Genomic DNA, 10,460 nt, shown 5'->3' with positions numbered 1-10,460 from the left:
TTTTCAATAGAAGGATATTGTTAATTAAGAAAAAAGAAATCACGGGGCACCTGGGTGGCTCAGTCTGTTGAGCGTCCGACTTCGGCTCGGGGTCGTGATCTCGCGGGCCATGAGTTCGAGCCCCGCATCGGGCTCACTGCCATCAGACTGTCATCGCAGAACCCGCTTTGGATCCCCTGTCCCCCTCTCTGCCCCTCCTCTGCTTGTGCTGTCCTAAAAATAAATGAAGATTAGAATAAATTAAAAAATAGATATTTTTAAAAATCATGGGGTATCGGGATTGAGAATCACACAGAAAACATTCCTCTTAGCGCTATCTTATCTGAAAAAAAGAAGAAAACAGATTTGCAAGTGTTGTCTTGAAACAGCAAAGGAAGGGTAGGGGTTAAAAGTTTCTGGCACGCATGGGATGGCAAATGGAAATTAATTGGACAAATAACCACTATTACTAACCTGAGACTGGTGGGATATCATTGGTAAGTTCTTTGTTCAGTGACCCGCTCTTGTCGTTTTTAACCTTCTTGAGGAATACTTGACAAATATAATTGTACATATTGCAAGCAGATGATGTGATAATTTGATATACGTATACGTTGCGGAATTATTTACTGTTGAAAAGTTTTTATCAGTTTACTCAAGATTTCCATTTTCCAATACTATTTTCTTTCTTCCTGTGTGTGTGTGTGTGTGTGTGTGTGCGCGTGTGTGTGCGCGTGTGTGTGCATGTGGGTGGTATTTTGGGGGTGCATACCAGTGTGTGCGTGTCAATACTTGTTGAGTGTCTGTGATATATGTAATGGGTGTGTGTTTTGTTATGTGTGGTTGTGTGTCCGCGGTGTGAGTGTGGTGTATGTGTGGAATTCTGTGAGTGAAACTCTGTGTGTCTTCATTGCCAACGCTGTTTCCTTTATTATTATTATTATTATTATTATTTGAGACCTTTATTAACAGGTGCTTGCCGTTCGTTAACTTTTGGAAAAAAATCGAGTTGTGAACTTTTATTACACGTTAAAAATGAAGTTCTTAAACATGTCAGCTTGACCAGATAGGAAACCATTTGAAAACCTTGAACAGTGTCTTGAGACAAACCAGGCTTTTTTTTTTCTTTTTTTAAAAACTGCGTTTGTCACTAACCAAAAACCGACGTCTTTAGGTAAAAATAACAATGCCGATAGTTCTGGTTGTCTGGCCAATGGGCAACAAGCAGGCACTAAAGGGCTGAAGCTCCCATCTTGGGCGCATTTCTTATTGCCGGAACTTCTTCCTCACCTCCCGCTGGACGACCAAACCGGATGATGGCAGAGCCGGTAAGTGGACACTTACCTCGCGTCGCCCTGCTCGACATCGGGAGTGGACGGACTCTCGGCCGGTGGATCGGCTGCCTTGGCCTCTTTGCCGTCTCGCGGTTTGGGGTTTTCTGGGCGTCTGCATGGGTAACCGAGGTTGCGGCGGGAGGGACGTGGGGGTGGGGGCTGACCTGGGGTCTCATCTCGTCCATCTTCCTTGTCGTCTTCGCCGCCGTCCTCCCTAAACCACCTTTGGCGAGGAGGCCCCGTGCGGGGCGGTGGTCCACCACCCAGGCCACATTGGGCGTCACCGGTCTACCTTGCTCTGCCGCGCCCTGCCGCGCCCTGGTACCTTCCATCACTTCTCCCCGCACAGGATGTTGGAAGGCTGTGGTCCGCATCCACGCGGTCTCCGCACGTATTCAGGGGGGAAGCGTCGCCTGCGGTGGGGCCGGCGCCGTGAGGGTCTGGCCTTCGCGAGCACGCTCCGGTCCCGGGTTCTTTCCCCCACGCTCACTGTCCCGGTAATTCTACTGGGAATTGGGTGGAGGACCCCTGCCACGCGGATAGCGTCCGTAACGGTTAGGGTCCCCCGCAGAGTCACCGACCTGCACTGCGGCGGCGCATCTGCCTTTGCTGCGTCCGCCCCCTCCTCTCCTTCAACATCTGACTCCGCAGTCTGTCCACCTCCTCCACTGCCAAGGGACTTCCTGGGAGTCTTCTTTATGGCAGTCTGGTGTGCAAATACAACTTCCTTGGTGTCATTCCTGGGGATGAAACCATATTCGTTACATTGAAGCATTCTGTTGTTCCCTAATTCTTCGTTGCGATGACCTTCTTGTGCCGGCAGGCGGCGCCCCTGTGAGGCTACCCGGGCGGCAGCTCCCTGTGCTGCCGCCCATATTGTTGGGCTTGGTGCCGCTAGTGGTGGGGAGGGGGGGTGGGGGGAGGCTGAAGGGGGAAAGCAGGGGCGGGGGGAGGGGGAAAGCAGGGGCGGAGGGAGGGGTAAGGCAGGGGTGGGGGGAGGCGCCGTGGTGGGGGAGGGGAAGGTAGGGGCAGGGCCGGGGCAGCCCCGGGGGGGGGGGTGGAGGGGGGAAGGGGGGAGGAGCGAAGGGGTGGGGGAGGGGCGCAGAAGGCGGTGGCGGGGGGTGGGGCACAGGGTGGGGGAGGGGCAGAGGATGAGGAGGAGGGGTGGGGGGAGGGGGAAGGCAGGGGCGGGACGGTGGGTGGCCGGACGCGGAATGGGGGCAGGGCAGGGACGGCGGGGGGGGGGGGGGGGGGGGGGGGGGGGGGGGGAGGGGGGAGGGGCGGAGGGGGGAGGGGCGTGGCGGGATGGAGGGTGGCTGGACTTGGGGTGGGGGAGGGCCGGGGGGGGGTGGCGGGGGGGAGGGGCGGGTGGCGGGGGGGAGGGGCAGAGGGCGGGAGGAGGGGGGGTGGCCGGACGCGGGGTAGGGGGAGGGCCGGGGCGGGGGCTGGGGCATGGGGTGGGGGGATACCTGGGCAGGCGGACACCGGGGCGGGCGGTGCGTGTACGATGGCGGCAGGACTGGGGTGGGGGAGCGGGAGGGAAGGGAAATGGAGGGAGAGGGAGGAAGTGGGGGCGGGGCGGGGGGCGGGGCAGCTGCAGCCAGAGGCGGCCGGATGTGGATGTCGGCCCCTCTGCTCCTCGGTGTGGTAACTCGATGGTAACTAGGCTGGAGGCGGGGCTTCTCAGGGCTCTCTTGGGGTGGGCTCTCGGCTGCCGATTGGATGCGGCACTCGTTTCTCACGTGTTTTTTCCCAACACCGAAGTAACTGGTGTTCTTCTGATTATAAAAACAGTACACGTTCAATATAAAACATTCAGATGATATAGAAAAGTATAAAAATATGTAAAGACTGGGGCTCCTGGGTGACTCAGTCGGTTAAGCCCCCCTCCCCTCTTGGTTCCGGCTCAGGTCAGGGTCTCACGGTTCCGGAGTTTCGAGCCCCACATGGGGCTGCATGCTGATCGTGCAGAGCCTGCTGGGTATTCTCTTTCCCTCTCTCTCTGCCCCGTCACTCTCTAAACAAATAAATAAACTTAAAAAACATGTAAAGGGGCGCCTGGGTGGCGCAGTTGGTTAAGCGTCCGACTTCAGCCAGGTCACGATCTCGCGGTCCGGGAGTTCGAGCCCCGCATCAGGCTCTGGGCTAATGGCTCAGAGCCTGGAGCCTGTTTCCGATTCTGTGTCTCCCTCTCTCTCTGCCCCTCCCCCGTTCATGCTCTGTCTCTCTCTGTCCCAAAAATAAATAAACGTTGAAAAAAAAAAAAAAAAACATGTAAAAAGTATGTGTAAATCTGTTACCTGGGCAAAACCACTGTTACATTCTTGGTGTCTGTCGTTCCAGAATTACATATATGTGTTAGTAAATATTATCATGAGTACTAGAAATTGTGTATTTTAATGGTATTATAATACTAGCTCATAACCAGATTTTCCAGCCAACACTGAATAGACAAGTGTCTATGCCAACCAGTAAGGACGTATGTCATCATAACGTCATACTTATATCATTATGTGTAATTAACGCAAGGGGTACTGTAGTGTTGAAGTTTTATAATTTATTTGCCCAACTTATTATGTGTTGATATAAATACAGTTTTTAATTTCTTAAAGAGCATCTCACCTGCAATTGAAATTTGCAGAGGAATTTTTTATATCCCACATAGCATCCTTAGAAATAAATACATAAACATAGAAACCTATATAAAGGCATACGTTTATACATAAATATATATAATATATTATATATATATAGCAAATGTTAACTGCTTAAGTAGATATATAAGTTATTCGGTTGTTTTGTTTCCAGGGTCTTTCAGGATTTATAGATGAATCTATTATAGGAATCTAGAAGAAGTGTTTTAAGAGTACAAAGGAGGGAATAATTTATTTGAGATGGAACTATGGGGAAAACTTTATGGAGAAGTTAACATTTGCACTAGTTTTTATAGGAGGCAAGAGAAAGGGCATTCCGTAAAGAAAGTTTAGAATGTTTAAAAAGGTGAACAAGGATCAGCAGGGAGAGTCTGGTTGACTCTCTAGACAGTTCTCATAAATTGACGATTAACTCGGTGAATTCACCACTGTATTCAGAAATTGGCAAACAGTTTACCAGTAGTGATCTCGTTTATTTTTATATGTATTGTGTGTATATTTGCTGTGTGTATGTATATAATGAAGGGTATAATTTATACTATTTTTTTCAAAGTATGAAGTGAAATTTAAGATGTGGTCAAAATCAGTGTCTTCATAAGCTAGACATCAATTTTGGCAGTGAAACCTGAAGATATAGACATCCTTCCAGTTTAATTAAAAGAAAATAATTTTAGGGTCGCCTGGGTGACTCAGATGGTTAAGCGTCCGACTTCGGCTCCGGTCATGATCTCACCATTCATGAGTTTGAGCCCCGCATCAGGCTCTGTGCTGACAGCTCAGAGCCTGGAGCCTGCTTCGGATTCTGTGTCTCCCTCTCTCTCTCTGCCCTTCTCCAGCTTGTACTCTCTCTCTTTCTCAAAAATAAATAAAAACATTAAAAAAATAAAAATAAATAAAAAAATAAAAGGTAATTTTAAAAATACAGAGTTTTAATTTGTCAAATATTTTTGATCATGTTATTTACAAATGTACATTGAACACTGGGTGTTATATGTGAGTGATGAATTAACTAAATTCTACTTCTGAAACTAACATTACAGTATATGTTAACTAACTGGAATTTATGTTGCATTTAAAAATATTTTTTAAGCTTATTTTTGACAGAGAGCACACCAGTGGGGAGGGGCAGAGAGAGAGGGAGACAGAGAATCTCAAGCAGGCTCTGAGCTGTCAGCACAGAGCCCAATGCGGGGCTTGAACTCATAAACTGTGAGATCATGACCTGAGCCAAAACCTAGAGTTGGATGCTTAACTGACTGAGCCACCCAGGCACCCCAACTAACTAGAATATAAATAAAAACTTGAAACATTAGGGGAAAAAGGGTAAAACATATTTTCCTTGTTTCACCAACAAAACAAAATTATTTTAAAAAATGTATTGGAGTTTCTGTTTTCAGCTCAGAGATGTAGAGAGCTTGAAGGAGCATTGTTCCCACCCTCAAAACAAGAAAAGAAGCAGGACGAACTGGCAATTAATGAAATTTCTTGAACCTTTAAGAGAACTAAGTTTGCAGTTCAAACAAGTTAAAAACCCAGAAGAAAACCTATAGAAACCTATAGGGAGAAACAGGACTTACTTAAAAATGCATATAGTAGTTTTTGCCTCTGTGACTAAAAGCAGCCTGGGTGGTTCAGTCTGTTAAGTATCCAAGTCTCGCTTTCGGCTCAGGTCACGATCTCACAGTTCATGGGTTCGAGCCCTGCGTTGGGCTCATCGCTGACAGTGCGGAGCCTGCTTGAGATTCTCTCTCTCTCCCTCTCTCTCTCTGCTCCTCCCCCACTCTAAATAAACTTAAAAAAAATGAAAGCATTAGAAAAAGAGGTATGAGTAATACATAATTAAGGGAGATAAAAGAGGTTCATAAAGATGCTCAATTAAAGCTAGATCAGGTAGAAAGAGGGAAAAATATATAGAACAAGTATAGACATGCACACATTCATAATTAACATCATAGCGTATATGAAGAAATCAACTTAGCGTCTCCCTAACTACTCCCTTTGTTAAAAAGGGCTAATATTCTTTTCAAGCAGAAGATGAGTACCATGATAACGTCTTTTCTACAAGGTCGTGTTGAGAATTAAATGAGAATAAATGTTATCAAATGCTTAGTGCAGCTCTGGGCACGTAGTGGGATGTTAAGTGGGTTCGGTGTATATTGAATGGGATATACTCTGTGGAGGTAGATGAAATTGAAGTGGTCTGGGTTGGCCAAGATTTGTTTATAAACAGTGTTGGACCCACTTTTAGCCTTGTTGGGTGATCAGGATGACCAGATCAGAGAGGATAGTCTTAGAAAGGGAGGTGGGAAGAGGTGCGTGCGTGTGTGTGTGTGTGTGTGTGTGTGTGTGTGTAGGATGGGATGGAATTAGAAAACAGGTAGATATAGATATGAACCAAGACTGATAAATAAACCAAGAAATCCCCGATACAGTTGTAGTCTCACACACACACACACACACACACACACACACACACACACAGAGAGAGAACGAGACTAAGGGTTTCTGGCTTGTAAAAAACAAAAGATGAGGGTCCCTGTTTGCTAACTCTCGTCAGTAGTATTGGAGTCCAAGAAAACCAGTCTTTGTGGCATTTTGACTTGGTGGTGGCGTGATGAAGGGGTTCAGGTAGAGGCGGAAGGAGCCTGCCAACTTTCGTTAGGTGACAAAACCCTTCTGAACCTGGAAAGTTCGAGGTGAGTGCTGTAGCAGACATAGGACTGAAGACACCTGGGATTAAATTCACAGCTTCGTATTTTCTTATACCCCCATTATCCGGTTCCCAAAGCAATGTTAAGCCTCAGCTAATCTTCAGGGAACCGCTGCATTCCGGGACTCCAGCTGTCGTTTGTTTCTCTCTGCAAACTGCTAGCAAGCGCCCTACAGTGATCCTGCCTCTGGGGGATGAGACCTGGAAGGAGAAAAAGGGAAGGATCTCTAGATGTAAAACTTCCTGAAATGGAAGCAATGGAACAGACCTAGTAGAGTCAATGAAGTGAACTATAACTTCTGTTTTACAGTCACCATGTTGCGATACTGACTAACCTAATGGGGGCCTTGGTTTGCCTGGTGACTGCCCGCTGAGCTTGGCGAATGGATAGAAATTGAACTAATGTGATACTATAAATGCCGAAGAGCATAGCACACTGGGTGCCTGACCTTTCGTTCTTTTTTTTTTTAAGTTTATTTATTTATTTTGAGAGACAGAGAGAGGGGGGGGAGGGGCATATTGAGAGGTAGAGGGAGAGAATCCCAAGCCAGCCCCACACTAGTAGTTTTCAGCCTGATGGGGCTTGAACTCACGAACGGCAAGATCCTGACCTGAGCCGAAACCGAGAGTCCGACGCTTAACCCACTGAGCCACCCAGGTGCCCCTACCCTGATCTTTCCCAAAAGCAAATCTGAGCACATCACCCTCACCTACTTGGAACTCTTTAATGCCTCTCCGTAATTGTGAAAGAACACGACAATCTTAGCGGATACTTACCTGAGCGTATTTCTAGCGCTGCATTTATTACAGTGCATTTGGAAATTGTCGACTTCTATGCGTCCCGTAATAGACTGCAAGTTCCTTCCTTGGACTCTCTCCTTCCTTGGTTATCGGAGACCTAGTACGTAATAAATACCCAGCGCGTGTGGGGTCAGTGTAGGAGAGAGATCACCGCGGTGTTTAATGAACCCAAGAGCTATAGAAAGATAGAATTTGAGCAGCATTTCCTGTTTATTTTCAGCAGCAGCCTGTTTATTTTCAGACCCACCCTCCCAGGTAATCACTTGGATGGCAAAGATCTTCTCTTAACAATTGGTGAATAGTTTCTGCTTCCCAAAGCCTTTTGGACTCTTCAATCTATTCATCAAACGGTACCTGTCGAGTGCCGAAGTCGGCCTATATGGCATGGTTGAGGTGTTTGAGAAGTTTGCAAGCTGGTTGAAAAAATGTCTTCGGCCTTCGTAGATTTGGATACGGAAAGTGGTTACCAACCATCTTGTGTTGCCTGGAACTGTTCAGTTTTAGCACTGAAAGTGTGTCTTGGGAAGCCCCTCAGTCCTAGGCAGACCAGATGGTCGGTTATCCTAGGAGAGATTCAATAGTGCATCTTCTTGATTCCTTATGCCTAATGTGAACCAGAACGAGGGCAGAAATTTGTATGCGAATATTATGGATGTGAACTTGTCCTCCCCTTGCCTTCTTGGGATAACAGCACGGGGAAAGGAGGATCTAAAAGTAAAGAAATCCGTCTACACTCATTGATCCCTTTGTTTCCCAAAGAAAACTAGGGAATCGGGATCCTTACTGATATTTTGGATGCGGGGCCAAGAGTTGAAATTTATCTTGCCACGGGACGACAGTCCGTTCGCCTGAAGGTGGCTGCTCATTGCCTTGGCTGGTCGGAGTGTCGGAAGCAATCTCTGTCATATACACATGGCGAGGTTTGATTGAAGAAGAAAAGAATGCAGGTGAAATTGTGAAACATAATCATTTCGTTTTGGTAAATGGCCATTAGGCCGGTGGGATAATAGTAGACAGACGTCCACGTGTTTTGACACTTTGAGCTCTTGATAAATGGTGGAAGTCAACATCTGGGGAGAAATTATCATTTATTCACACAAGTATTACCTTGCGGGTAAACGTTTATTCAACACGTACTATGTGTCAAGCACCGTGCTGAGGGTTGAGGGAAGACTGATAGCTTGTGAGGAAATTGATTATTATCTCAGTTCAGAGTGATGTCCCGCGTAGCAGTGATTTGTTTCATGGGCCTGTCTTTGGTGTGGTATCTGAAAAGTCATTGTCATACCTCAGGCCATATAGGATTTTCCTACGTCATCTTCTGGTTTTTATAGTTTTGTGTTTAGCCTTTAGGTTTGTGATTCATTTTGAGCTGAGGGTATAAGGTTTGCGTCTAGATTCATTTCTTGGCATGTGGGTATCCAGTGTTCCAGCATTATTTTTTGAAAAGATTACCTTGGCTCCATCGTATTTCTCTTGTCCCTTTGTCAAAGATCGGTTGACTATATTTACGTGGGTCTATATCTGGCCTCTCTATTCTGCTCTGTTGTTCAATTTGTCTATTCTTGTCTAGCCTTTCGTCCATACTACCTTGTCTCAGTTATTGCCTTGAGGTCAGATAGCGTCAACCCTCCGACTTTGTTCTCCTCCCATATTACGTTGCAAAAGACGTCGGGCAAAAGAGTGTTATCCAAAGGTTTGCAAAAAATTCTTCATTTTCTTAATGTTTGTTTATTCTTGAGAGAGAGGGGGCGGGTAGAGAGAGACAGGGAGACACAGAATCCGAAGCAGGCTCCAGGCTCCGAGCTGTCAGCACAGAGCCTGACGCGGGGCTCGAACCCATGAACTGTGAGACCATGACCCGAGCCGAAGTCGGACGCTCAACCGACTGAGCCACCCCGGCGGCCCAGGGTGCAAAAAATTCTTAAAACTCAAAAATGAGAAAACAAGACGAACAAAATGTGTTTTGATTAAAAAATAGGTCAAAGACTTTGAACAAAAAAACCTCACCAAAAGAGGATACACAGGTGGCAAACGAGCACGTGAAAAAATGCTTCACGTCACACGTCGCCAGGAAAATGCGAATTGAAACAACAGTGAGATACCACTACCCACCATTAAGAACGGCTATAATCTGGGGGCACCCGGACGGCTCAGCCGAGCGTCCGACTTCAGCTCAGGTCATGGTCTCGCAGCTCGTGCGTTCGAGCCCCACCCTGGGCTCATCGCCGTCGGTGCGGAGCCCCCTTCGGATCCTCCGTCCCCCCTCTCTCTGCCCCTCCCTCGCTTGCCCGCTCTCTCTTTCACAAATAAATGAACATGAAAAAAATAAAACCCAAAGCAAAGAATGGTATGATCCGGAGCAGTGACACCACCAAACGCTGATGAGAATGCAAGGTAGTACAGCCACTCTGGAAAACAGTTGGGAATTGTCTCCTAAAACTCAACATGCTTTGACCCTGTGACACAGCAGTCACCCTCCTTGCTATATACCCAAACGAACTGGAAGGCGTCCATCCACGTGAAATCCTGCACTTGCGAAGAGTTAACAGCCGCTTTTTCCAGAATTGCCCAAACTCAGAAGCAACCGAGTCGTTCTTCGGTAGGTGAATGGTTAAGCAAACGGTGGTACGTCCGGGCAACGGAATAGTATTTAGCCCTCAAAAGAAATCAGTTATCAAGCCACGCGTGAAAAGACGTGGAGGGAACTTCCATGCATATGACTAATCGGAAAAGCTACTACGTACTGTATGATTCCAGCGGTGTAACACTCTGGAAAAGACAAAACGACCGAGACTGTTAAAATGCTCAGTGGTTTCCAGGGTTTGAGGGGAGGATGGATGGGCAGAGCACCGAGGAGTTTTAGGGCAATGAGAATTCTCTGTATCCATACTGTAATTACGAATACATGTCATGGTACGTTTCTTTCACTTATGCAGCGATTAGTTTATGTACTATAGGGAATTGACTCCCGTGATTATA

General features: G+C 47.0%; 1 pseudogene; it reads right to left on the bottom strand.

Moving 5' to 3' along the window:
• Positions 1 to 925: 925 nt before the first annotated feature.
• Positions 926 to 2,188, bottom strand: LOC122477131 (annotated as a pseudogene).
• Positions 2,189 to 10,460: the final 8,272 nt, after the last annotated feature.

Source organism: Prionailurus bengalensis, chromosome X, assembly GCF_016509475.1.
Source record: "Prionailurus bengalensis isolate Pbe53 chromosome X, Fcat_Pben_1.1_paternal_pri, whole genome shotgun sequence".
Lineage (NCBI taxonomy): Eukaryota > Metazoa > Chordata > Mammalia > Carnivora > Felidae > Prionailurus > Prionailurus bengalensis.
Note: the sequence above shows the minus strand (reverse complement) of the source record. Positions and strands in the feature narration are given on the sequence as shown.